The sequence below is a fragment of the Antechinus flavipes genome, chromosome 6, assembly GCF_016432865.1.
Source record: "Antechinus flavipes isolate AdamAnt ecotype Samford, QLD, Australia chromosome 6, AdamAnt_v2, whole genome shotgun sequence".
NCBI lineage: Eukaryota > Metazoa > Chordata > Mammalia > Dasyuromorphia > Dasyuridae > Antechinus > Antechinus flavipes.
In genome coordinates this window covers 26,936,898-26,963,013 of record NC_067403.1, presented here as the reverse complement: position 1 = coordinate 26,963,013, position 26,116 = coordinate 26,936,898, and the positions used below count along the sequence as shown (strand labels likewise).

At 36.6% G+C, this 26,116-nt stretch overlaps 1 protein-coding gene and 1 pseudogene across 3 annotated transcripts in view; both read right to left on the bottom strand.

Annotated features, from left to right (window-relative positions):
- Nucleotides 1–26,116, bottom strand: part of C6H4orf19 (chromosome 6 C4orf19 homolog) — a 90,555-nt gene that overhangs the window by 22,269 nt on the left and 42,170 nt on the right. The gene's annotated exons all lie outside the window — the stretch shown is intronic.
- LOC127541985 (60S ribosomal protein L3-like) lies at nucleotides 3,872–5,274 on the bottom strand (annotated as a pseudogene).

Here is a 26,116-nt window from a genome sequence, read left to right as displayed (position 1 = left end):
CACAGAGTTTGAATTACTAATGGGAAATACAGGGAGGGCTGAGGTTTAGGAGAGAGTGTAGGGTGGTAGACATCTGTCAGGAAATAATAATAGAAGTTATTTCAGTGCAGGAGATTGTATAGAGAAGGAAAATTAAACAGAGAGGATTTCTTTTTTTCTTGAAAGAAAGAAGGAGAAAGAATCTAAGAGGGAAGAAGCCCCAAGACTATCATTTGAATTTAAATGATGAATGTTATCCCTGAACTAATTCAGCTATATTACCAGTTCAGGGGCTACATGATTATATATTGTCTTAGGAACATATCGTCTTGTTGGTAACCTCAAGATCATTAAGTTCAACTGCCTCATAATAGGTGAAGAAATGTAGACCCACACATTCAGTTAGTGACTGAATGGGGATGATAGCTCCTGGACTTACTGTGTTTGCCTAACAAGGTATTTGTTTTTTAATAAATGGCTACTGATTTGTATCCCTAGCATCTTATATGTAAGAAATGTTAAAAAAAAAAAAAAGTTGAATTGATCCGAGTTTGCTGAAGTGGCCCCCTCACTGCTGAAGAAGAGAAAATGAAATCGTGAAAACAAGCAGGCACTTAGGAGATGCATAGACTCAAAGTAGAGTCAACGTGACATCAAGTGATAAGGCAGTTGTTAAGTGAAAGACTGATTTGGGGAAAAACTCAGCTCAAAGGTTTACTTGTGTAACCTTGGCCCACGTCACTTTAGTTTTCTCACCTATTAAATGAGGGGTGGTCTTTAAGGTTCCTTCAGTCTCTCAGTCCTCTGGAAAGAAGTACTGCTCCATAATTTAGGAATTTATGATTTCATTAATCCAACCTTTCCAATAACATCACTTGCAAACCTTCTGCCATTTAGGAGATGGTGTTCAAGGGCTAATGTGGCTAAATCAGCCAATCTAATGAACCACTTCCAATGTAACTGATCCTTGAAATCGAGTATACAGCCCATCAAAGCCACACATGAAACAATCAGAAAATCAATCAGTAGGTAGGGGGTATTTTAATAAAATATGTAATATATATATATTCTATGTTCTAGTAATTCAATAATTCCATTAAAACAAATATCCATTCCCTCCACTATTATAACTCATTATTACTTTCTCATCTTATACAATTTAAAATTAAAGTTCTTCCATAGATTGTTCTCCCACAGAGTATCTATCTAAAGTGCTAAAGATACTCTGCTAAGACAGTAAAATACTCCATCTATTATCCTTTACTCATTCTCCTGCCACAGGATCAGTCCATTTCCTTTTTCCAACAGTACATTTCCTGAATGATACATACATGTACATTTAGGAAATATATACATTTTAGTAAATGACAAATTCATGATGAAATCATGATATTAGTTATAACATATAGCTCAAAAAAAAAGATGTTAAAAATATTTACTATCTACTTCCATGTTTTTAAAAGATGATGTAATAGAATTAGATACCTTGCTATCACCTTTCTATAGTTTAATCCTATCTTCTGGACAAACGAGTCCCCGGATTTATCAAGGAATCTTAAAATAGTTAGATCTATTTTTGGCCCAGTTTTTAATTTCTCTCCAAAATCCATGCATTTAGGCAATATTTTTTTGCTTCCAATAACCCTTTAAATAGGTTTCCATTACTTGAAAGGAAGATGCAATTTTACTTTTTTTATTCTTCTTGGAATAAATGCAAAGAATAAAACATTAAGCCAGGTAGTGTTATTATCTTAAAATGCCCATCTTCTGGTTAAGTGAGCATCCAGACTTGTCAGGAAATCTTAAAATGGTTAAATACATTTTTTGGCTCAGGTTTTTAATTTCTCTCTGAAATCCATGCATTTGGGCAATATTTTTTGCTTCCAATAACCCTTTAAATAGGTTTCCATTACTTGAAAGTAAGATGCAGTTTTACCTTTTTATACTTAGAATCGGTGCAGTCTGGGGACAAAACATTAAGCCCAGATAGTGCTATTATCTCAAAATATTTTAAACCAAAAGATCACATTCTTATCTTCATTTCTATGGTCTTATCTGCATTCAAACTATGTGCTCCAGTTTACAACAAAGGCCACATTAGGAGAGTATTTGTATAAAGGTAAGAGGTAGCTGGGAGTCTTAAGGTTAGGGAACAAACCTTTAAGCCAGTCAGGAAGAAGACTTAAATCTAAGTCCCACCTTTGATACTGTTTACATGACCCTGGGCAAGTTGTGACCTTATGGAATATTAGGCAGTAGTCTAAGACTTCAAGTTATGAAGAGGCTCTCCTCAGTTGTGTAGGACATTTCCTTATTTGGGAATTCTCTATACAAATAAAATCACAGGCTTAGCCTCTGTTCCTATAGGTAGAAAGAGGCTAGATGGGGAATAGCTTGAGGAAGGACAATAAAATGAGAAAAAAATATGTAACATATAAATATATATATACATACAATTGTCTACATGAACTTGTAGAAAGCACAGGGAGGAATTCCACTTGACTGGTAATGGAAGAATGTGGGAGAATTTTAGAGGAAGTCGATTTAGCAGGCAATATAGAACAAATTGTTCTCTGAGCAGGAAGAATGATACAATAAAAAAGAGGCTTAAAAATGATTAATTTGGCAGTCGTGGATGGCATGGATTGGAGAGGGAAAGGGCGAATAGCAGCGAGAATACTGTGAGATGTTACAGGTCTCTCGGTGTGGGGTGACGCTCATGTGGGCCAGTGTCAGAGCAGTGGGGATGGAGGGACTGGGAATGAACTCGAGTATTTACTTCAACAACAACAAAAAGGGACAAGACAAAGTAAAAGATTGGGATCTGTGAGATTAAATATAGATAAAGGTCAAAGATGATTCCGATGTTTGATCTAGGAAGGCAAAATTGTGATAAACTTTACAAAATGAGGGTAATTAGGGAGAGGAAGAGTAGAATTTGAGGATGAATTTGGCTTTGGGCAAGTTGAGTTTCAGGTGAAGGAGGAGAATCCTAGTGAGAGAGCAGGGCTATTGAGACAGAGTTTTAGAAGTTATGATGGCAGAGGTGATACCTGAAGTCTTGATGGAATAGAGTCACTGAAGGAGTGAGTATTGACAGAGAAAACTCAGAAGGCAGGTTTCTATCTATCACCATTTTTGCCCTTGGAAAAATTGCCAGGAAACCAGCAAATTTGGTGGAGTAGGAGGAAAACCCAGTTCTCTTTCACAACTACTCCAACAGATATCCAAGAATACTAGATAGCACAATAACTGGGAAAGCCGAGGAAAGACTTCAGTAAGTCTTTCTTCCAGCTCAAGATTGTATTGTCAACCCATAGCTCCTGACTAAGGCAGGTGCTCGGGAGCTGGGTAGGTCTGAAGAGCCATTGTTCTGACCTAGGAAAAGGATCCCAGTTGCGGAGAAGGGGCATTGTTGATTCAACCCAAGGGTACAGACCAGTCCTGGGCCTATGGTTCTATCTTTCTGATTACAGAACACACGAAGCTCAGACCATTAGAACATTAGATTATAGCAGATTGCTTAAGTCCCACTTTAAGTTCGAATTTTTTGGACCGAGTTGGTTCAGAACGCAATGTCCGGAGACTGCAGTGACGGGTCCTCAGATAATATAACAATAGTACCATAAAAGGCCCCAATATTTTATTCTAGAAGTATACAGAGTCTAGCCCTAACACAAAGTCAAAATTTAGGGAATAAGGCAGGAAGAGTGAGGACACACAAAGGGATCCTTCCAAAGCATAAACCCTGAAGAAAAGAATAACTTCAAAACATCTACAAGCAGCATATCAAAGGAAAATATTGCTTAGTCCCAATTTGGGAGTGGTTTTTATTATGCTTAAAGGCAGAAAGTAAAGGGAGAGGAAACAAAGAAGGAAAAGTGAGGGAATTTGCAACAAAATCAGGGTGTATAACTAAAAACCTATGCAAATAAAAGGACAGAGGTTGGTAAGCAAGTGTCATTTGTACTTTTCTTCTTTTTTTTTTTTTTCCAAAATTTTTTGAGAATCCATCAGCTCCAGGTTGGCTTGGAAACACGAGGTAGCTTCTTCTTGAGCAATAGTCCTTTTTCAGTGGTCCATGAAAGTCTTCTTCTTCGTGGTCTGGAACAACCATGGCCAAATTTGGAGGCAGTGTTGATGAATTTCAAATTAATTTCCCCCAGGGTCCAAATTGAGTGTGTACCAGGATGAAGACATACTTCTTGTTCCCAACATCACAGCCTTTCAGCACAATAAAGTCATCAGTCCCTCTATCACAGTGGACAATTCCTTGTGAGAGAGTTTCTTGTTGGTCAGGTAGTGGATACATTGTTTTTGATCAGTTTTCCCTCTTTGATCTGATAAACCTGATTTATAGATCATTTTATTGATCTTGGTGCAGTGTTGGGAGCCCTTCTGACCAGCCTGAGTGACAGAGACTGCCATGAGGGCAAAGGAATAACCTTTACGACAAGCCATCCTATGTAGACCTCAGTGTTTGGTCTCCCCCCCCCCCCCGGAAGTTTCTTAATGTGTCAGCAGCTGGTGATATCAACCAACTATTCTCTCAGGCCCAGTCTAGTTCCTCAATCACGCTCCCTGCATTCACCTGGATCTCCATCAGGTGAGACTTCTTCTGCCTCAGAGGGAGCAGGTGCACCTGAGAGTAGGAAATGACTTGAATCACCTGGCAGCACTTTTTCATGTTGCTGAAGTCTTCCTCCAAACTTTCTCCCATCATCATCTAGCCATTGCTTGCAATATTTGGGGAAGACCTTCTTCCTGGACTTGTGCCAGTTCTTGTTGAATTGCCTCTTACAGACATCATTCCTGTGCTCAAAAAAGATTGTTTTGAAGGGCAAGAGGGGTTTGCAGATAGCCCAGGATGTCTACCTTGACCAGTAGAGTGGTCTCTCTACAATGGTAAGTAACTTGACTACTTCATTCTTGTTCATCTTTTAGCCACGTTTGTCCATTTCCTGAATGGTGCAGATTATGACTGCCTCATGGTTCAGAAAGGCTGTGAAGTGATGGATTTGGTGGGCTCATTTTTGGGGAAAATCTTCCCCTTCCCCTAGTATCTGCTGCATTGCTTTGAAGGCAGGAAGCCCAGAGACCCATGCCTGGAAACAAAGAATTTCCAGTGGGACATGCACACAAACAATCTCAGTCTCTTTATCTCCCTTTTCCCTCTCCCTCTTTCCCTCCTTTTCTCTTTCTCTCCCTCTCTCTCTCTCTTCCTCTTCCTTTCCTTCTTCTTCTCCCTCTCCCTCTCCAAATACTGATGGATCATGTTAAGAATCATGATTTCAGGCAAAGTAAGAGCAAAAATAGATTTGACAAAAAGGGAAATTGCATTAAGCTGAAAAGTACCATAGATAGTGAATCATAAAGTATATATACAGAAGATACAAAATGCTAAGATTAATACAAAATAGGAATTTAAATAATTAATCTGTAAAAGAAATTCAAAGAAAAAAAGTGGAAGGACCAGATATCTTTACAAGCCAATTCTCTCAAATATTCAAAGAATAATTAATTCTACTACTACACATATCATTTGAAAAAACAATAAAAGGATTCTATCTTATTTCTTTTATGATACAAACATGGCTTTAACATATAAATTAGGTAGAGCCAAAATGGAAAAAACAATTAGGATTCACTAATGAATATTGATGAAAAAATGTAAATAAGATATTAGTAAAGAGGTTATAGCAACATATCAAAAATATCATATACTATGCCCAAGTTGATTTATATAAGGAATGTAAGGTTGGTTTAACATTAAGAAAATACATATAGAACGTATTAATAAGATGAACCATTTTTAAAAATAAGATTATATAAACTGATGAGGAAAAAGCTTTTTGAAAAAATTTAAATCAATTTTTGTTAAAAACATTTAAAAATGGAATAAATGGATCTTTACTTAATATGAAAAAATAGTGGCAATCTAAAACTAAGAACCAAAATTATATATAGTGAAAGTAAACTAGAGGCTTTTTCCAATAAGATCTGGATAAAGTTAGGATGCTTACTATCATTATCACTACTACTTGATACAGTGCTAATCTAAAAGAAGAGCATTCAGTGCTTGGGATAAATGACGTATAAAGGATTGTGAAATGACAAGATCAGAATTGTGGAAAGTCTTGGAGAGAGGAGACTCTTCTTTCTGTCATTGGATTCTGAATGCCTATCACAAGTGCCTTTCCCGGAGCAGGTACTTAATAGATTGATCAGAAGTAACCTTAGAGTAGATTCCCCAAAGTGGGATAACTAATGTTATCCTCAGAATGTTAGTTAATAACTAATGTTATACCCCAAAATGGGATAACTAAAGTGGGATAAACCTAATGATCCACTTTATCATTTAAATTTTTGTGCTCTGAAAATACTGGATCAGTTGAGAATGTCACTGGCAATGAATTAGTGTGCCATCCAGCAACCACATCTGAGATCTTGCTGCTTTCTGACCCCCCCTTTTTTTTTTCAATGCCATTCCCTAAGTTATCTGGAAATCTCTCTCTGCTTGTGGATGAATGAATAAAAAAAGCATTTATTTAACACTTTGGCAAACCGATGGGCTAATTGCTGGGAATACAAATAGAAAAGCAAGACAATCCCTCCTCTTGAAGAACTGACATTCTAAAAGGTGAAGATATCACTTATAGGAAATTTCAGCTACAAGTCAAATACAAAGTCCCTATTGTCCTTAGGATATAGCAACAAAAGAGACGGTAATTTATTTTATGTTCTTTCCATCAATAAAACCATCCTGAGTCCTGATTTTGAGCCATTTAGCAATGTTGAGGACATAGTCAACAAGAATTTATCTTTCCCAATCTTTAGTAGGTATGACTGCTGAGGAGATGGGAATCATATAGGTTTTATTTCTCCAAAAGTTATTCCCTTTGTTGGGGACTGTGAGATTCAGGTTGGAAGAAAGACTGATGATCTTAGAGTCACACTAATTCCTAGTGAGAAACCCATCAGAGTTCAAAGGAGCTGTTGCCTTTGATTTGACCAGCCTGACTTAGGCTGCCTCCAGTCTCATCTTCCCTTGTTAAAATTCTATGTTTAAAATTCTGTGCTGCTTTGTTGATGGAAGAGAGGGGGATATGATTACACTTTCATTTTGGGAAGAGCAATCTGTTGGCTGAGTAAATGACTAAATAAAATAGGGAAGAGACTTGAGGTGGAGGGACCTACCAGAGACTGTTGCATTAGTCTGAACCCTAGGTGATGAAGACCAGGATGGTCCAGTATCAGGGGAAAGAAGGGGATGTTAAGAGATGTTATAAAAGTAGAATCTACAGAATTTGGCGACCGATTGGATATAGGAGATGAGAAAGTGAGGAACTGGGCATGACACCTGGGTTAGGAGCTTTGGTGAAAGGGATGATGGTACTTTTTACAATAATAAGGAAGCTGAGAAGACGGGAGGGCTTGGGACAGAGGAAAATGGTGAATTCAAATCTCATCTCGACTTGCTACCACTGTCAATGTACAGCAAGTTACTTAGGTTTTTTGAACCTCAGTTTCCTCAGAGATAAAATATAAAACTGGGAAGATTCTTTTCAGATCTAGAGGATCCTGACTTTCTTAAAAACAAAACAAAAATACCAATATTACAAAAATGTGAGACATACAGCACCCTTTGAACTTCGCTTTCCCCTGATTTGAAATCCTACTGAACTACTTAAACTTCCTTCTACCCCACCTTCATTTCTCAGAAACAAAATATTTCCTTATACCTTCATTTACCTTTCGTCTGGACAGTGGCCAATAAAATGGTTTCATTCAAAAGTCAGTTTCTATTCTGATCACTGTACTACAATGAGGTTTCTCATATGAGTGTTTTTATTTTAAACTATAAATAGTAATACTACAAGTTAGCCTTGTGCATGCTTTAATAGTGTTACGATTTTCTATTTACTGCTAATTGCTTCCATGGCCTTTTGGACAGGCTTTCCTGTCCATGATGTGTCCCAATAAACTGTCAATGTTATTTTTATAAGGAGTGAGTTTTAATCAATAGAGACCGTAGGCATAGACGCCAGCTATCTTGGACTCTTTATTTTCAACTGGACACATTCTTATATTATGAACTTTTCCCTAAACTACTGTATTCAAGATTTATAGGATTTTATAACTGGCAGGGAGTCCCAGGGAAATCCTCTAGTCTCATGTACAATTAGTTTTTGTTAATCAAACAGAATGGAAAAAAAGAAATAATTACCCTTAGTTTAAACATCAACCTTCTAAAAGGGAATATTTTCCTTTATGACCTGCACCTAAACTCCAGTGGAAAGACTACTGGGGCACAGAAAACATTTTGGACTCATCAAACAAATTCCAGGCAGTATTTGTCTGTTTGCAGAGCCATTGGACTAGGAGGCAGAATTCTTTAGTTCCTATCTTGCCACTTGAGCTAAATGACCTTGGGCAAATTATTTTAACTCTCTGCTTGCCAATTTCCTGATTTCTTTAAAAAAAAAAAAGAGGGGCTTGGGCTAATTGAGCTTTAAGGATGCTGACATTTCTTTGCTGTGTAACTTAAAAAATAAATGCAGAGAATTCTTAAATCTAAACCAGATGTAAGAGAGTAAGAAGGCAAAAATATTGTTGATATAGTAAAAATGAATATTAACACAGTACTTAAAGGTTTAAGCTTCATAGCAAGGCTGTGTGGGAGAAATGACAGATTTTATCATACCCATTTCATGGATGAAGAAATTGAAGTTCAGGGGAAGTAAAATTTGTATACAGAACTAATAACTAGCAGAAGAATAATTCAAACCTAGATTTTTTCTGAGTCCTTATCAATTATATCACATTGCCTCTAATTACTGAAGAATTTTTTTTTTTTTACTTAAAAAATTTGAAAAGTCTGTGAGTCTCTAACAATAGGGGGTTGAGAATTTTATCAGTATCAGAAGAGTTCTCCTAGGGGACTGTTTGTTCCTCTGAACTACAAATCCCAAGATGACAGTCAGTTCTCAACCCCTATTATGAATGTAGCTGTTATATACAACATGTTTAGAGAATAAAGGAGAGATGTAGATAATTAGAACCACAGGAGATCGAAAGTGTAATTAAACAAACCCTGTTATATTTATAGACGAGGAAGCACAAAAAGGTTAATAAATGCCTTACCCACAGTCCCACAGCTAACAAGGAAGAGTCATAATTCACACTCACAATTTCTGGATCACAGAACAAGGATCCTCCACTCTGCCACATGGCCCTTCCCTAAAGACAACTCCTTCTAAGTTCCTTCAAGCACAGAACTGATCTATTGTTTTGCCTCCTCCCCTTCCCCCATACTAGAAGCTCAATAAATTCTTGTTTAATTGAAAATAAAAAAAAAATAGGGAACTGTAAATAATTTATAAGATAGACTGAACTATAAATAATCAACAGGAAGAAATGGGAATATTGAATTTAAATCCATCTGGTATGGATGTAAAAAAAAAAAAAAACAGCAACGATAGCTCAATGAATAAAAAGTTCTCAGTTCAAATACTGGCTCCGCTACTCACTACATGGAGGCAAATCCATTAAATTCTGTGAGAACCAAGTTCTTCATCTGTAAAATGAGAAACTGGGTTAAATCGTCCCTGAAGTCCTTTGCAGTTCTGTAGCTATGATCCCAGGATTTTTGGTGTGGCTCTGTGATTTTACTGGTACTGGGAAATGATACACCTTCTATCAGTAAGAATGTCCTGAAGTTTCTACTTCTATTGAATTAAAAGGTGAGATGGAGGGAAAATACTGAGTACAGAAGTTCCTGACTTGCCCAAAGTCATACGGCTAGTTGATATATCAGAGGCTGGACCCACTTTTTCCCAAATCCGAGATTGACTTGGTGCTCTATTTAAAGTCAACCTGCCTTTCATGATTGCATGAGTTCATCCAGAATTAGAACCAAAGCCATATAATAGACTAGTGTTTAATATTTCCAAATTGAGAAAATGCCGAGAAAAAGAATCACCATTTATTTAAAAAAACTGTTAAGAAAATTGGATAATTTATGGTGGAAAATGGCATTAGGGTAATATCTCATATGCCAATAAATTAAAATTACATGAATGATGCAAATATTGACTTAGATTCAAGAAGATCTGAGTTCAAATCATGCCTCAGACCTTACTAGGTACATAATCCTTGGCAAGTCAGTCACTCAGCCTCAGTTTCTTTATTTGTAAAATGGAAATAATAGTATCTATCTTACAGGGTTGTTGCAAGGATGAAATAAGATAATATACGTAAGGTGCTTTGTAGTTTAAAAGTGCTATATAAACGTTAGGTACAATATAAGAAATTGTGTAGGAAATTATAAAAGAAAAATAAAAAAATTTATATATTAAAAACACAAGAAATTGAAATAAAGAAAAGAAGATTTGAATACAACACACACAAATATATACATATGTACATATTATACATGACACCAACATACATAGAAAAAAAAACCAATAACCAGATCAAGAAAAACTATTCTGGCATAAATATTTCTTATTAAAATCTGACAGAATCTGTCAGCTAGATCTACAAGAAATTGATGCAAATTTTCCGAATGGTTCTCTAGGAGATAATTGCTCTGATCTAATCAAATCCAGTCCATCCTAACCCAATATAACTGAGAAGGAATTTATTAGATACTTGCTTAATATGAGGCATTGTCCTTGGTACTAGATACAAAATGGAAAATGGTTTCTATTCATAATTGGATTCAGGATTACACCACTTCAATGGGCAGAGCTAATTAAAAACAATAAAATTCAATGACAGAGCAGTGCTGGAGAAATAGGTACCTTATTCTAGGTCTGGTAGCACTGTGAACGGGCCCAATCTCTTTGGAATTTAATGTCTTATAATAAACTTAGAGCTACAAAACTTTATATACCTCTGACTCGGTGATCCCCCAACTAGAACTATATCACTAATGGGGCTTTTGACAGGGGCACAAAGACCAACCTGTACAAAATTATTTATAGCAACATTATTCATAATAGCAACAAAATAAGTGTGGAGAGACTGAGAAGTTGCTGAACAAACTATGAGAGGGAGATGATTACCCCAATATAATTTACAAATACAAAGACTTTCAAGTTATATGAAAAGTCTGTCAACCCCTAGTGGCTTTTCCTAATGCTTTCTAATACTTTCAATTTAGGTAGAATGGTGTAGTTTTTTAAAGTGGAAGATGAAACATTAGCTTGTCAACATATTAAGGATTCTTGTGTGGTGTTGTGTAAATGGATCAACTTAACCTATTCTAGAAAAGACAGTAGAGTTTATGAATGGGAAATATCTGATTTATATTTAAAAGTTGAAGTTATTTTATAATAAGAATTTAGATCTAATGATGGCTTGACTCTAACTTAAATCAGGAAGAAGTAGTAGTGACCTTTCTGAAGTGGAAAAATGTTTGACATGGATTTTGGAAGACCGGGTTTGAATCTCTCTTTCTATGACTTTAAGTATATCACTTGATCTTGAGCTAGTGTTCACATTTGCAAAATGTGCTATAACACATTTTGCTATAAGTTTCTTAAGTTAATGTGTAAGGTTCTTATATATATATATATATGTATATATATGGTTCTTATAATAGATATAAAGTTCTTATGCTAAGAACCTTAAAGGGATACAGTGCACTGTTTGATCAACCTTTTAGTGATAGTGTTATTGTTTTTGTTTTTTCTGTGCTTGTCTGTTTTTATTCCCAGGCAGTTGGGTTTCTCATGAATACAGTTAATGGAAAAACCGCTGGCTTTGAAGTCAGACGGAACAACTCTGACATTTTCTGAGTGTCTTTGAAGAAATGAATGACTTCCTCTTTTTAAGCCTCAGTTTCCTCACCTATAAGATAAATCTTACAGCCTTATTTCCGATCTCACGGGATTGTTGTAAGGAAAATATTTTGTAAACTTTAAAGTGTTATGGAAAGTTGGACCATGACTATTATTAATTTTGGAGAGAGTGCTTTCCAAGACACATGATTAAATTCAAAATAAACTAGACTAAGCCTACCTTGGCAGGAAATACCCAGAGCTTCCCTGGGCAGCTCTTGAATGAACCTTTGCATCATCATTTGAAGTTGTGCTTATATTTGCTTTGTTTGGTTTTGTTTTTTGCCAGTTGAGCCCACAGTTGAATTCCAAGTGTCTACACTAGGTCGTTTTCTGAGCAAGCCTTGTGGGCTCAAGTTCATCTTTCATGGGAGTCCGCTTTTCAAGGAGTCTTCTCTGAAATTCTGTGGAAATTTCTGTGCCTTCCAGAGCTGCCTTCCTTTGAAAGATTCCAGGAAGTTAACCAGCACTTTGCATAAGAAAATATTTGCTTCTTGTGGGAAACACCTAAATGGCTAAAGAGTGTGGGGATTTATGCTGAAATGGAACAAAGCTGAGATATACTTCTCCAGCATTTACTGAAGACTAAAGATCCCAGTTAAATTAGAAAAATACAGTGCTTTGGGGTCTCATCCATTGGTGGAGAGTTTAGATTTGGATACTTAGTTTAGGTTCAAATCAGGGCAACATTTTTTTTTTCTTTTTAAATGCAAGTGTGAGCTTTTACTTCCTTTGTCTTTGCTTTGCAAACCTTAATGTACTATATTATTGTTAGCTATTATATATATATTATATGTATACGTATATACATATAATATATATATATATGTAATGTCTAACAATTAAAAAGGCTAATCTACATGTTTTTAAGGTAGCAACACTTTCTTTGCTTTTCTTCCTCCCTTCCTCTTTCCCTTCTTCCCTCTTTTCCTCTCTCCCTCTTTTTTCTTCCTTCCTTCCTTTCTTTTCGATAATCCAATCAACCAACAAGCAATTGTGTATTAATCTAAGCTTCTCCAATATGCCAGAAACTGTCCTAAGCACTAAGGATATCAAGACATAAGTGAAACAGTTTCTGCTTTCAGGGAGCTTACCTTCTAATAAGAGACAACATACACACGGATACAGAATTTCATATAATCCATATGTAGAATATATACCATATATGACATGTAAACTTGCTATTTCCTGGCTACTAAGAACAGTAGCAACCAGGAAATGCCTTATGCTATAAAGACGTTGATAGTTTTCTAGAAGTCCAAAGATATGCTAGTTTATCTAAGCCTGAGAACAGGACAGGGAAGAATATGATTTGGCAACGTAGGCAACTCATGAATCTGGTCAGCAGGTTGTCGTCCAGTCGGCATCACTGCTTCCAGGAAGGCTACCCTCATTGGATGCCCTATCTGCTACAGGCTGGGGAATATGGAGGGAGGAAGGATGCTCTGGGGAGGGTAAAGCCCTGAGTGTGGACTAGACTTAGTGGTGTGAGTTTCCCACCTCTCATCCCATTTCAGTCAGGCAGAAAATGTTAAGCTACCCCTAGCGGGTAAGTATTTGGGGTCTTTTTCTGGAGTTCTCCACAACCATTACTCAAGGGATTCTCAGATACAACAGGGATTGGTCTCCTGCTTCTGGTCTCTGTACTGCTGAGAAAGGGAATCCTCAATTACAGCTGAATGACTTTTTTTTTTAAATAACTTTTTATTGACAGAACCCATGCCAGGGTAATTTTTTACAGCATTATTCCGTGCATTCACTTCTGTTCCAATTTTTCCCCTCCCTCCCTCCACCCCCTCCCCCAGATGGCAAGCAGTCCTTTACATGTTGAATAGGTTACAGTATATCCTAGATACAATATATGTGTGCAGAACCGAACAGTTTTCTTGTTGCACAGGGAGAATTGGATTCAGAAGGTAGAAATAACCCGGGAAGAAAAACAGAAATGCAAACAGTTTATATTCATTTCCCAGTGTTCTTTCTTTGGGTGTAGCTGCTTCTGTCCATCCTTGATCAATTGAAACTGAGTTAGATCTCTTTATTGAAGAGATCCACTTCCATCAGAATCCATCCTCAAACAGTATCATTGTTGAGGTATATAATGATCTCCTGGTTCTGCTCATTTCACTTCAGCTGAATGACTTTTGCTTTTAATGACAATTTTCGGGCTCCTGAGATATTTCTCTGGCTAAGGAAAATTCGACCAATGTTTCAGTGTTTAAGTTTCTTCTACTATATCCTGAGACTTATAAAGTGCTTTGGAATCCTGGGACAAGCTAATAAGTTGCAATGAGTATATATATTCATATACACATAACACCTTTTACTGAATTTTTGAGGAAAAAATGTTAGTCAAGATGGAATAAAAAACCTTATCTATGTATTTCTTTTTTAAAAAAAGCATCGAGGGGGTAATGTGCTATAAAGTTTGCTGTCTGCTTATAATTGATCTCATCTTTTTGCATTATCTAAATGAATTTTTAAAAAATTAATATAATCCAAACATTGTGCTTAATTTTTTTCCCTGTGGTTACTTAAACTCACACCATGAAATAATTTTGTTCTTTGTATGTTCTGAAGTAGAATGGAGATTCTCCCAGAGAGAAGAGGGCTGTCCTTATCCTCTCTGCTCCCTGTGAGCTATCTCAGCAGAACAGAAGGATACTATTATGTCCTGTTGCTAGGTGCCAGGCCTGTCACATTTGCTAAGAGCCTGATATAGAAAAGAGCATAGGAGAAGCCAGATTTGAACTGAGTAGTCCACACTTAACACGTCTGAGAATCAGTTTTCTGTACAATGGGTATAATATCTGCTTGAGATAAATGTAGGTAATCATAAAATATGAATCAGAAGAAAGTTTATTATTGTTCAAAGAATCTCACAGTTGGAATGGGACCCTAGGGCATCTAGTCTAATCCATACTAGAACAAGAATGACCTAAGCCCAGGACTTAGGTAGCCTTCACTTAGAGACCTTCAGGGAAGGGTAATCTAATATCCGTTCCCCCTCGGCAGCCCACTTGATTTTTTTTTTTTTTTTTGTGGCAGTTCTAACTAATCAGTTAGATTTCTTTCCCCTTTGCATCAAGGCTAAATCTGCCTGACCTCACTAGAGAGAAAGTGAGACCTGTCAAATGAAGATATTGAATGAAATGACATTTAAGGGCCTTTCTAGCTCCAGAATCTATGTTTACTTTAGTGTGAAGCAGTTCGGATCTGCATTGGTAGAAGGAGAATTTGTATAGATGAAATCATAGATCTTTAACATCATCATCATCATGTATTATTTCCCTATTCCTAAGAGTTTATCCTTCCTCCAGTGAAGATCAGCAACTCATCTCTAAAATCTCATCAGAGAAAATTGCCTGTGGAACTGAAGAGTTTAAGGGACTCATCCATGATGACACCGTCAGTATGGTAGAGGTAGAGTGCAAACCCAGTCATTCCAAGTTAGCTTCAAAGAAGGCCCCCTATCCATTTTGTCATACTGTTTTCACTTTACCATTGTGAACCAATTTATTTTTTTTATTTTTCATTTTTTATTAGAATAATTCATTGTGTATTTATCTTTGACATTATCATTTGACTTTTCTTTTTAAATTTTGAGTTCCAAATTCTTTTCCTCCCTGCATCTTACATTCACACTCACATCCAATGAGAAGGCAAGCAAAATTATATTAATTTTACACATGAATCACCCAAAACACATTCCCAAATTGTAAGAAATAAAAGGCCTTATCAAGAACTCCACTGATTTACTGACGAATCCAGGAAAAGATTTTAATTTACATTCTTGCAAGAGTGGTATTTAAGCTAGTGGATATGCCCTTGAAGTGCAAAAAGCACACCTCTATTGGCTATGTACTCCGGAGATACAGGCTATCCTAAGTGCCTGATTCCACCTGTGAGTATGAGTCTGCGAGCTAACTTATTAGTAACTTCATTAATGCTAATAGCAAAAATGAAGAGTTATAGGTCAAGTACATGAATAATTAGAAAAAGACAATGATCTACTTTATCAAAAGAGAGGGGAAAATCTGAGTGGCCCACAAACAGCCTTGTGATATAATAAAAGAACCTACTTAAAGAGGTAGACTCTCTTTAAAGGAGTTAGGGGAAAATATGGCCAATAACAACACAGGGCAGATAGAAATGTCTATGGCTTTATGGTTCTTCCACAACAAAAGCCTATTACATTTTGTGATAGTAAAACAATGGAAACAAAGTAGGTGTCCATCTATTTGGCTGAACAAGTTGTAGTTATCTAAACATATCACTATTGTATGGTATAAAAGTGATGAATGTGGAAAAATTTAGGGAAAATGGGAAGATATCTGGACTGATGCAGTTAATTAGCCAAACCAGAACAACGATATGCATAATGACTACAACAATGAAATGGAAAGAGTAACACATGAAACTAAGTGATGTGTAATTCTAACGACCAAATTTGGTCTTGGAGAAGAGTTGAGAATATATTTCTCTTCCCTCATTGCAAAAGTTAGAAAATACATGTGTGAAATGTGTGAAAGTGTATCCACTTTCAGATATAATTGATACTATGGATATGCTGAATTGATTTATTCTTTTCTTTTTTAATCTTAGTTACAGAAGAAGGATTTTTTTTAAAAGATTGACTCATTTAAAAATATTATTTAGATTTCTTCTCTCTCTTTTTTCCTTCCCTCCTTCCTTTCTTTCTGTCTTTTTCTGTTTTTCTGTCTTTCTTTCTTTGTCTTTCTCTTTCTTCTTTTGACCCAGCTGGGGAGGGTCCAGCAGGTTACTAGATAACAGTATGACACATTAGTGTCAAGAAGTCTTGGAGTTAGGAAGACTTGCCTTTAAGCTTTAATTGTGACACATACAAGTTGCTTCACCCTGGGTAAATTATTTGGCTTCCAAGTGTCCCCAGATAATTCTCTGGAACTAAGAATTATGGTTGCGATCAGAATTCATGGAAGAAAATTCTAAACCTGGAGTTTTCAATCCTGACAAAGACATACATCTGGACAAATCCAAAACAAAGGGTGTATTGGAATTGGCTTCCAGAGAGCTGAGTCACCACCTCAGTATCTGGGAAGAAGACTACATTAGACTTGGATGTACCCCAGAGGGTCATCATTTTTATAGAAGAGGAATATGAACTTCAGATAAAGTGATTTGCCTAGGTTACTAATATACCCAATAAGCTGCAGAACAAAGTCTTCTAGCTCCTAGTCCAGTACGTCAGACTGAGGTAATGGGTCTCTAGAGGATCCTAGTGCTTTTTGTTCATCTCTGTATTCACTGAGAATAGTAACAATATTGGTAAAAAAAAAATTCCCGTATATACGCAAATAAATACCAATTGTGGCATTTTTTTGCACAGCAAAACATTCCGAATGGCATGGGTGCTCAATGATTGGGAAATGACTGGACACAATGTGATATGGATAAGCATATGGGAATAGGGTTTGCAAATGGACTTGTGATTTCCTTGGTAAAGTAATAACTTTTTAGGTGAGAAAATCCCCTCTGCCATGCAGTATTCAGCACCTCTGCAGCTAGGTGGCACAATGAATAGCGCTGGTCAGGACAAAGAAGACTCATCTTCATGAGTTCAAATCTGGCCTTCGGCGCTTAACAGCTATATGATATGGGCAAGTCACATATTATTGCCTTCAGTTGCCTCATCTGTAAATTGCAAGGGAGGAAGGAATAAGAATTTATAAACTAGTATGTACCAGACACTGTGTTAAAGTGTCTTACAAATATTATTCCATTTGATCTTTACAATAACCTCATGCAATGGGCACGATTATCATCCCCATTTTATTATAATGCCCATTGCTTATTATCCTCATACATAAAATTTGAGTTATAATAGCACCTATTTCCCATAGTTGCTTTGAGGATAAAATCAGATAATATTTGCAAATTTTAATGTGTTTTATAAATGTTAATTATTATTAGTTTTCTTTGTTATAAAAGAAGGTCCGTGGGGGTGGGGGCTATAGCTGGAAGTTGCTGTGAGAGTAAAACAAAAGGGAAATCACACAACCTAGAATTTTAAAGAATATATAAATGATCTAGAAGGAGCTAAGAAATCTCATCAAATTTGACAAGCAAACTCCCATGAATGGCTACAGTCTCTTCCCAAGAAAAATGAATATGAATTTATGCGAGTGACTGCATAAGTGCTGAAGTGGACTAGGCTTTTCTTTTGATTTTGAACAAGAAAATGAATAGAATTAAATCTTGGACTCACTTTATAAAGAAACAGTAAAGCCCTCTCTCCCTGTGACTTCTTATTTCCCCCAGATGTTATAAACACACAAATGTTATTGTGTATGTACCCTTTAAAGCTTGCCAAAACCAACGTGTTGGATGGAGCTGAATGCTTCAAGCAGGTGGCGAGCCAGCCACTGTGACCGACCTCTTGTTCTCTGAAATCAAGCGAAACACAGCCAGGGGAGCACAGGCCTTTGTGGAAGAAATGTCACACTAGTGAGTAAGACAGTGCCCGAGTTCAGACATCCGCTTGATTCAAATCCCTTCCTTTTGTTGACACGTGGAAACTAAGGCGTAGAGAAGGGAAATGACTGACCCAAGGGCAGAGCAGACACCCTCACCCCATGGACCCTGAGCTTTTCTACTTCTGTTTTGTAAATTGCACAAAGGATTTCTCAGATGGATGCAAGAGAGTCTCATACACAAGCGTGAGAGAGAGAGAAAGAGAGAGACAGAGGAAGAGAGACAGAGAGGAGGTAGACAGAGAGATGCTGAGAAAGAGACAGAGACAAACACAAAGACACAGAGAGACAGAGACAGAGAGAAGGAAAGGGAGAGAGAAGAGATAGACAGAGATAGAGAGACAGAGACACACACACAGAGAAAAGGAGACGGAAAGACAGAGTGGGGACAGAAAGAGATACAGAGACAGAGAGAGACATACAGAGAGAGACAGTGAGATACACAGAGACAGAGACACATACAGAGATACACAGACAGAGGGAGAGGGAGAGGAAAGAGAGGAGAGGGGCAGAGAGAGAGACAGCGAGACAAACAGAGACAGAGAGAGACACACCCACAGACATACAGAGACAGTGAGATACACAGAAAGACAGGCACACATACACACACAGAGACAGAGAAGAAGAGAAAGAGAACCAGAGAGACAGGGAGAGAGAGAGAGAGAAAGAGAGGCAGAGGGGGAGAGGGAGGGGGAAAGGAAGAGACACACACAGACACAGAAGCACAGAGACAGACAAACAGACAAAGACAGAGAAAAAGACAAAGATCCAAGTTCTGCACTTTACAGATGAGGGAATCTCAGTCCAGAGAGCTTTTGACCTCTTCAAGATCACACAGATACTAAGTGGTAAACACAGATTTTAAATAATATTTTCTGCCTCCAAATTCTACTGCACCACACTGTCCTATGCCAGTCAGTCTTTGCAAAAATGGTATTAGGCTTTTCTAACAGCTCCCTGGTCTTTGAACCAGTGTTGCACTGTCAGGCTACTTCTTCACCCTGACCTGTGTCCCCCTGGGAGGAAGAAGTCTCAGGCTCTCAAAGGAGCTGGCCATCTCTTGCTAGAAGAGAAATTATAATGGTTAAGCAGAGAGAGATGGCAGAGGCGGGTGTTGGGAGGAGGCAGGAAGGAGGCAGAGGGAGAGGGAAAACCTGTGAAATGGGAGGAAATTGCCCTCCAAGCCTTCTCTCCCACTTAGAGGTTTATCTTTGTAGTAGAAGGAAAACCAAAATACAACAACTGGCACTTCCAAGCTTTGCCAATAACTGGGATGTTTCTTTTTTGTCTCCCTAGCACCTAGGCCAGTGCCTGGGAAGGGGCGGGATAAAGGTGGATTGCTGTTTCTGGTTTTTCTTTTGAGTGGCAATGGTGAATTTTTGGGTCTTTGTTTCCTTGTTTTCAAACAATCCTTTATTGATGTTTTAGCTTTCTTTTTTAATGTCTAGTTGTACACAGCATAATTATGCCCTTAATAAGGGCAAATTAACTCCTTCTGTTTCATCCCAAGTCTGCGAAAAATGATTAATGATCAGATAATTATTACTTGTCTTTGGAAAAAGCCCACAACAAAACAAAACTGTTTTTTTTTTCTTTCGTTGGGATTGTAGAGGGAATGACATTATAATTTTAGATAGTGTAGTCATTAAGAAATCACTCTGAACCCTTAACATGAGCATCTCCACCTCATCTAGCCTTCTTCTTCTTCTTTTTTTTTTTTTCTGGAAGCCTTATCTGTGGGTTTTCCATGTTTAGAAGTAGTCATGAGGAGGGAGTAGAGGCAGGAGTGAAGTAATAATACCTAGATAAGGCCCAGAGGCTAGAGCTTAGAACCCAGAGCACAAAGCTGGAGTTAGGAAGAGTTAAGCTCCACACTCAGTTCTGCACCAACTGGTTGGGAATGATTATGAAAATTACTTTTACCTTGTAATGGTTTCCTGACCTGTAAAACTAGGATGATGATAATAATAATAATAATAACAACAGTAATAATAATAATAATAATAATAATACTTCTGTCAACATATCAAAAATCCCTCATTTTCACCAGCCTAATATTCCCTTTGATTGGCTGCAAGGCACGTGTTCCTTGGTATTTATTTGGACTTTACGAGTTGTGGCTAAATGAATTCATTACTCACTAACCAACACTCTGTTAACGAGTCTCTGTACACGTGGCTTGGGGGTCTTTGGAGGGCGGAATTCAAATCTACCGGTTGACCAGGACGTGAATGAAATCTTTTCATCTGAGGTAGGAACTAGCAGGCCTGAGGCTAAAGGATACAGTGGGTAGACTGCTAGGTCTGGAACCAGCAAGACTCAAATTTGTAAGTTCACATGTGACCTTAGGCAAGTGACAGAATTTTTGTCTGTTTCTTTAATTGTTATATAAGCTGGGGAAGGAAACGGCAAACTACTCCAATTTTTGTCAAGAAAATCCCAAATGGGTTCCTAAAGAGTCAGACGTGACTGAACAATAACCAAAAGTACCAATCAATAGCCTGCATTTGATGACATAGGAAACTTTTGAGAATCAGAGTCCCCTCCATGTCATGAGTAGAATTTTAATCTCTCCAAGGTTATTACAACAGTTTCATAATTAATTTCCTGCCTCAAGTCTCTCCACACTAGTGCTTCATATATATTGCTGCCAAAGTGATTTTCCTTAAGAATGTGGTGTGTTGGTAAATGGTTAACAATTGGCTCTCAAAAAATTAAATATGGAGTGACACTTTTAAGTTTCATCTGCATTAATAACAGTTGATTTCTGAAGTTTAAATGACTGTAATGAAAACTTAAATTTGCTTGCTGCTATAAATTTTCTCTGACATGCAATTGCATACATCTGATCATGTCCACCTCTAGTCAACAAACTCCAGTGGTCTTCTATTGTCTTTAGTATAAAATATAAACTCCTCTGAGTTTTAACAACTCTTTGAAACATTGCTCCAAACTGTCTTTTTGGATCATTGGATATTATTCCTCTTCTCATGCTCCGGGATCTCACCCAAACTGTAATGCTCCATCTTTTCTCTCTTTGATGCTTTGATACCCTCTATATTAGCTGGAATGAATTGTTTCCTCATTTCACTTCATTGAATCTCTCTCTTTGTCAAGATGTAACTCAAAAACTGTCTTGCACATGAAACCTTTCCTGATAGTCTCAAATGGAAGTTTCCTCCTGCTCTCTCAAATGATGTTTTATCTAGCTTTGTATTTATCAACCAATAAGCATTAATCAATCAATAAGCATAGTAAGTGTCGAGTCTTGTGATAAGCTTGGGACACATTCGAAGAAAATAAACAAAATGGTACCTGCCCTCGCGGAGCTTACAATCTAATGAGGAACACAACATGTAAACAACTATGGACATATAAGGCACAGAGAGTATAAGTGGGAGATAATCCCCAGAAGGAAAGGACTATCAGTCAGAAGGGGAGAACATGAAAGGCATCTGTAGGATTTGTATGTGTGCACTTATACATATAGTATATGTAAAATCTATATAATTTGATATTTCAAAAATATATGATTATATCAGTGAAGATATTCAGCAAAGCAGTATGCTCCTATCTAATTTTTCAAGGTATTTAAGAAGAACCTTATCTTAATTATTTAGATCTATGATTCAAAATTCTAAATCCTATTAAATTTCTTGCTTTTGAGGGTGCTGAATTTCCTCTCTTTTTCACTCCATTAAAACCTGGTTTTCTTTTACTCAACAAATGTTCTCCAAAACTTTTTTGATCACTCAAATTTAATCAGTAAAACATTTTGCGCACATATCTCCACTGTATGTATGTATGTGTATGTATATATATGTATATACACATATATTTACTTGTACATTATATTAATGCGCTACTGAACATATTATAGGTCTTATTAAACATAAATGCAATAGGCATTAAAAGTTGTAATAAAATGAAGTGATTTTAAAATCTTTTATTTTATAGGGATTAAATATTTTGTTTTCATGCATTAATGTTAATACAAAAACTGATAATGTTTGAGTGAGAACAATGTATTTGAATGTGTTCCATTATTTTTAAAACATTGATTTAACACTCTGAGATATACTGATTTGAAGTTTAGATTATTTCAAAGTTTGATTTTTTAGTGACGGTCATAACCTAAAAAAGATACTTCACAAAAATCCAGCTGACTACCATTTTTTAAATTTGTCTGCACTTACTTCATTAATATCATCTTTATTTTATGGTTTCTCTGTAGGTATATTTTTAAGCTATTTGTATATTAATGGGAAGAGTTGAAATCTACAGTCTCTGCTTTTTTATTATTATTGTATTACTATCAAAGAATTAAGTAGACAATATATAGAATGCAACAGTAGCTTCTGGGAAGGTTTTTTTTTTTAATTGATCAATTTTTTAACATTCATTTTTGTAAAGATTTTGTGTTCCAAATTTTTTTCTCCTTCCCTCCCTTGCTTCCCCTCTCCCCCAGACAACAAGCAAACTGATATAACCTATAATTTCTTAGGATGCTTCACAATGGCATATGAGTTGCCACAATTTGAGTGAACGTTCCAGGATCTATCCATATGTTAAGAATTAGCAAAACAATTTCTTTATTTTTAATTTCTTTTTAAAATTATTTTCTACCTGTTTTTATTCTATTCTATTTTTACTATTCTTTTATTTTTAAATTTTCAAATCTGAAATTGAAAGGGACTTTAGGATCATCAAGTCCAATCCTCTGATTATACAGATGAAGAAATTAAAGCTGAGAAAATTGACTTGATCAATTCTGATCTTCTTGGCTTTGAACCTAACACTCTAAACAAAATATTACAATCAGTACAGATTATAATAGTCTTTCCATACCCCAGTTTTCCCTAGAAAAAAATCTAAGTTTCATTGATTTGAACATACCACCTATTTATCTTAATCAAAAGGTCTTATACTTTTGGGAGGTGATCGATTTATCAGGGCCTTTTAGTAGTTGCTCAGATCACCTTAAGGTAAAGCTTGCCTTTAAGAAGGTGATTCCCAGTAAAAATAAAGTAGAGAGGTGGGCACCCAACATATTTTATTTTGCATGTCAAGGGAGGTTTGCTTATTTATCAGCTAAAATCAACAGAACTACCACACCTTTGCTTCCTGGAATGTAATGCGGAAACATGTTTTGCAAAAAACTCAGACTAAATTGAAATAGACTCGAGTAACAGAGTGGCTGAAAATGTCCCCGACAAACTTTACATTCTATTGTTCGTGGAAAGAGGCAAGGTGCGGAAGTTATTCTGGAGGAATAGAAGGAAATAAGTTCAGAAAATGAAGCTCTTTGCTTAGTCAAGTGAACTAAAATGAGCTAAGTGTGAAGTAGGGTCACATTCTTACTCAGCTTGAAATGCTAATGATTTCAGATGGAAAGTGTGCTCATCACGCAGATCTGGAGAAAATCCCCCTTGGTCAGGCCATAGCAGGCCAAGTGGAAAGCTTAACTGGCTTCTCTTGCTAACTATTTAGTGATTTAACTGTGGAGAGTCCCAGAAATGGAACTTAGTGACCCATTAGCCGTGGGAGGTCATGCTGGCACACTGCAGCAGAATGACTTCTATTAGCTGCGACTCCCTACCTCTGCTGTATGTGGAGACTGGAAAGTTTCCTGGTTCTTTTGGATGACAAATAATGCCTTTGGATCATAGGAGCGTAGCTTTAGAACTGCAAGGAAACTTGGAAGTCAATTATTCCAATCTTTTAGTGTTGAAGTTGAGAAAAATGAGATCCAGAGAACTTGAATGTTGTGTCCAATCACAGACACAGAGAGCAGCAGTGTGGGATTCCAGCAAGCTCTCCTTTCTGCAACTCCATTATCTTTGACCATGAAAACTGAAAACTCTTCCCCAGAAACATTTATGAGGTCTTTAACTTCTACACTTTTTAAAAAAAATGTTAAAGCTGAGACTCAATACACATTTGGTGGTTGAATTGGCAGAAAAATATGTAAACATTCAGTTATGTTAAAAAAAATCTCTCTTTTGCAGGGAGAAGGACACAAGTTGCTCATCTACACATTTAGAGACTGGAATTTTGATGGCAATTGGCTGAATTGATACAATAACATGTAAATATTCAGCTGTGCTAAAAAAAATCTCCTTTTTGAGAGAAAGGATACAAGTTATTCATCTTCATATTTAAAGACTGGGATTTTGATGGTAATTCCTCAATAATCCTAGGGAATGCCAAACCTCCTTTCCTCACTTTCCCCAGAGCCCTGGATTACTACATCACTAGAAGACTTCTTAAAAGAGTTTCTAGGTTACAAATGCTATCTTATTCACATGCTGACAATCAAAAGAAGGTTAGTGGGCTTCTTACCTACACTAAATATAGAAGACATGTTCAAAGTTACTGACATGGAATATTTCTAAGCAGCCCAGTATATGGAAGATTTCTAAGAGATATTGTAGGAATGAACTATTTTTCATATTTCAAAGGAGAAAATAACAAAAATAAGCTAGGTACAGTCAGATAGATTATTATGTCATATTATATATAAATAATAATCATTAGATCATCATATATAAAAATTATCACATATGCTAGATCATATATATATAAATTACATAAAATTATTATGAGTAGATCATATTAATCAGAAGTTATTACTTCCTAACATGAAATCTAGTATACTCTAGGTCTTTAGCAATAGGAAGGCAGGTTGGCGTTTTCTACTTTGGCCTTTTTTCCTGCTTTTCAGGTTTTTTCCCACCTAAAATCAAAGGACAAATGATAGTAGTGGTGAGGGATGGCTGACAGGAAAAAAAAAAACACACTTGGTTAAGGATTTTTTTAAAAATCTGCAAACATAGGTATTAAAGATAGCAAACATTTTCTTTTACAGTTGTGTTATTTCCACCAAAGACTTCATGATAACATTATGAAACAGCCAACACCCACCAAACGTGCAATAACGAGTTTATTTTATTTTTTGTGGCTGTCACATTTATTATTATCCTTCTTTCTTTCTAATAAGACAGAAACAAGGTTATTGTCATATTTCTTCCAGAAAGAGATGGTAGAGGAATGGGTCAGTGATGAAAATTAGGAGGCTGAAATTACAGTTCCTTTTAAGGATTATAAAATCTTGGAGCTGTTTAAAGTATCTTCTGCTTTGAATACTCCAAGGAACGAACACTTACTATCTCAAGGTTCCTACAGATAATCGATACTGAGGAAGGACTACTCTGAATTGGCTGGATATTTTATATAAAGACACCATCTCGACTAGATTTTCATTGGTTCCAAGGAGGGATGCAAAAGTAGCATTAAACCAGTAGCATAAAGAGAGAGAGAAAAACCCAATGAGAAGTAATGACATATGCGGACCACTAGGTGGCGCAGTGGATAGAGTGCTGGGTTTAGAATTTGGAAGATCCATTTTCTTGGTTCCAAATCTGGCTTCAGACACTAGCTGTGGGCTCTTGGGCAAGTCACTTAACCCTGTTCGCCCTCGTTTCCTCCTCTACACAATGAGCTGGAGAAGGAAATGGCAAACCACAGCCAGTATCTGCCAAGAAAACCCCAAGCAGGAGCAACAGTAACATTTACATTTATAACATTAACAATGTATCTCACTTTTCAAAGGGTGAAAGAACGCATTGTGAGGCTTCAGATAAAAATAATAAGACATTATTTTATTCTGCCTCAAAGTTTGCAAAGCAGTTTATGTGATCTCATTTGATCCTCAGAACAGTCCAATAAAGTACTGCTTTCCTTTATTACTTTATTACTTGAGGAGATTGAGACAGGGAA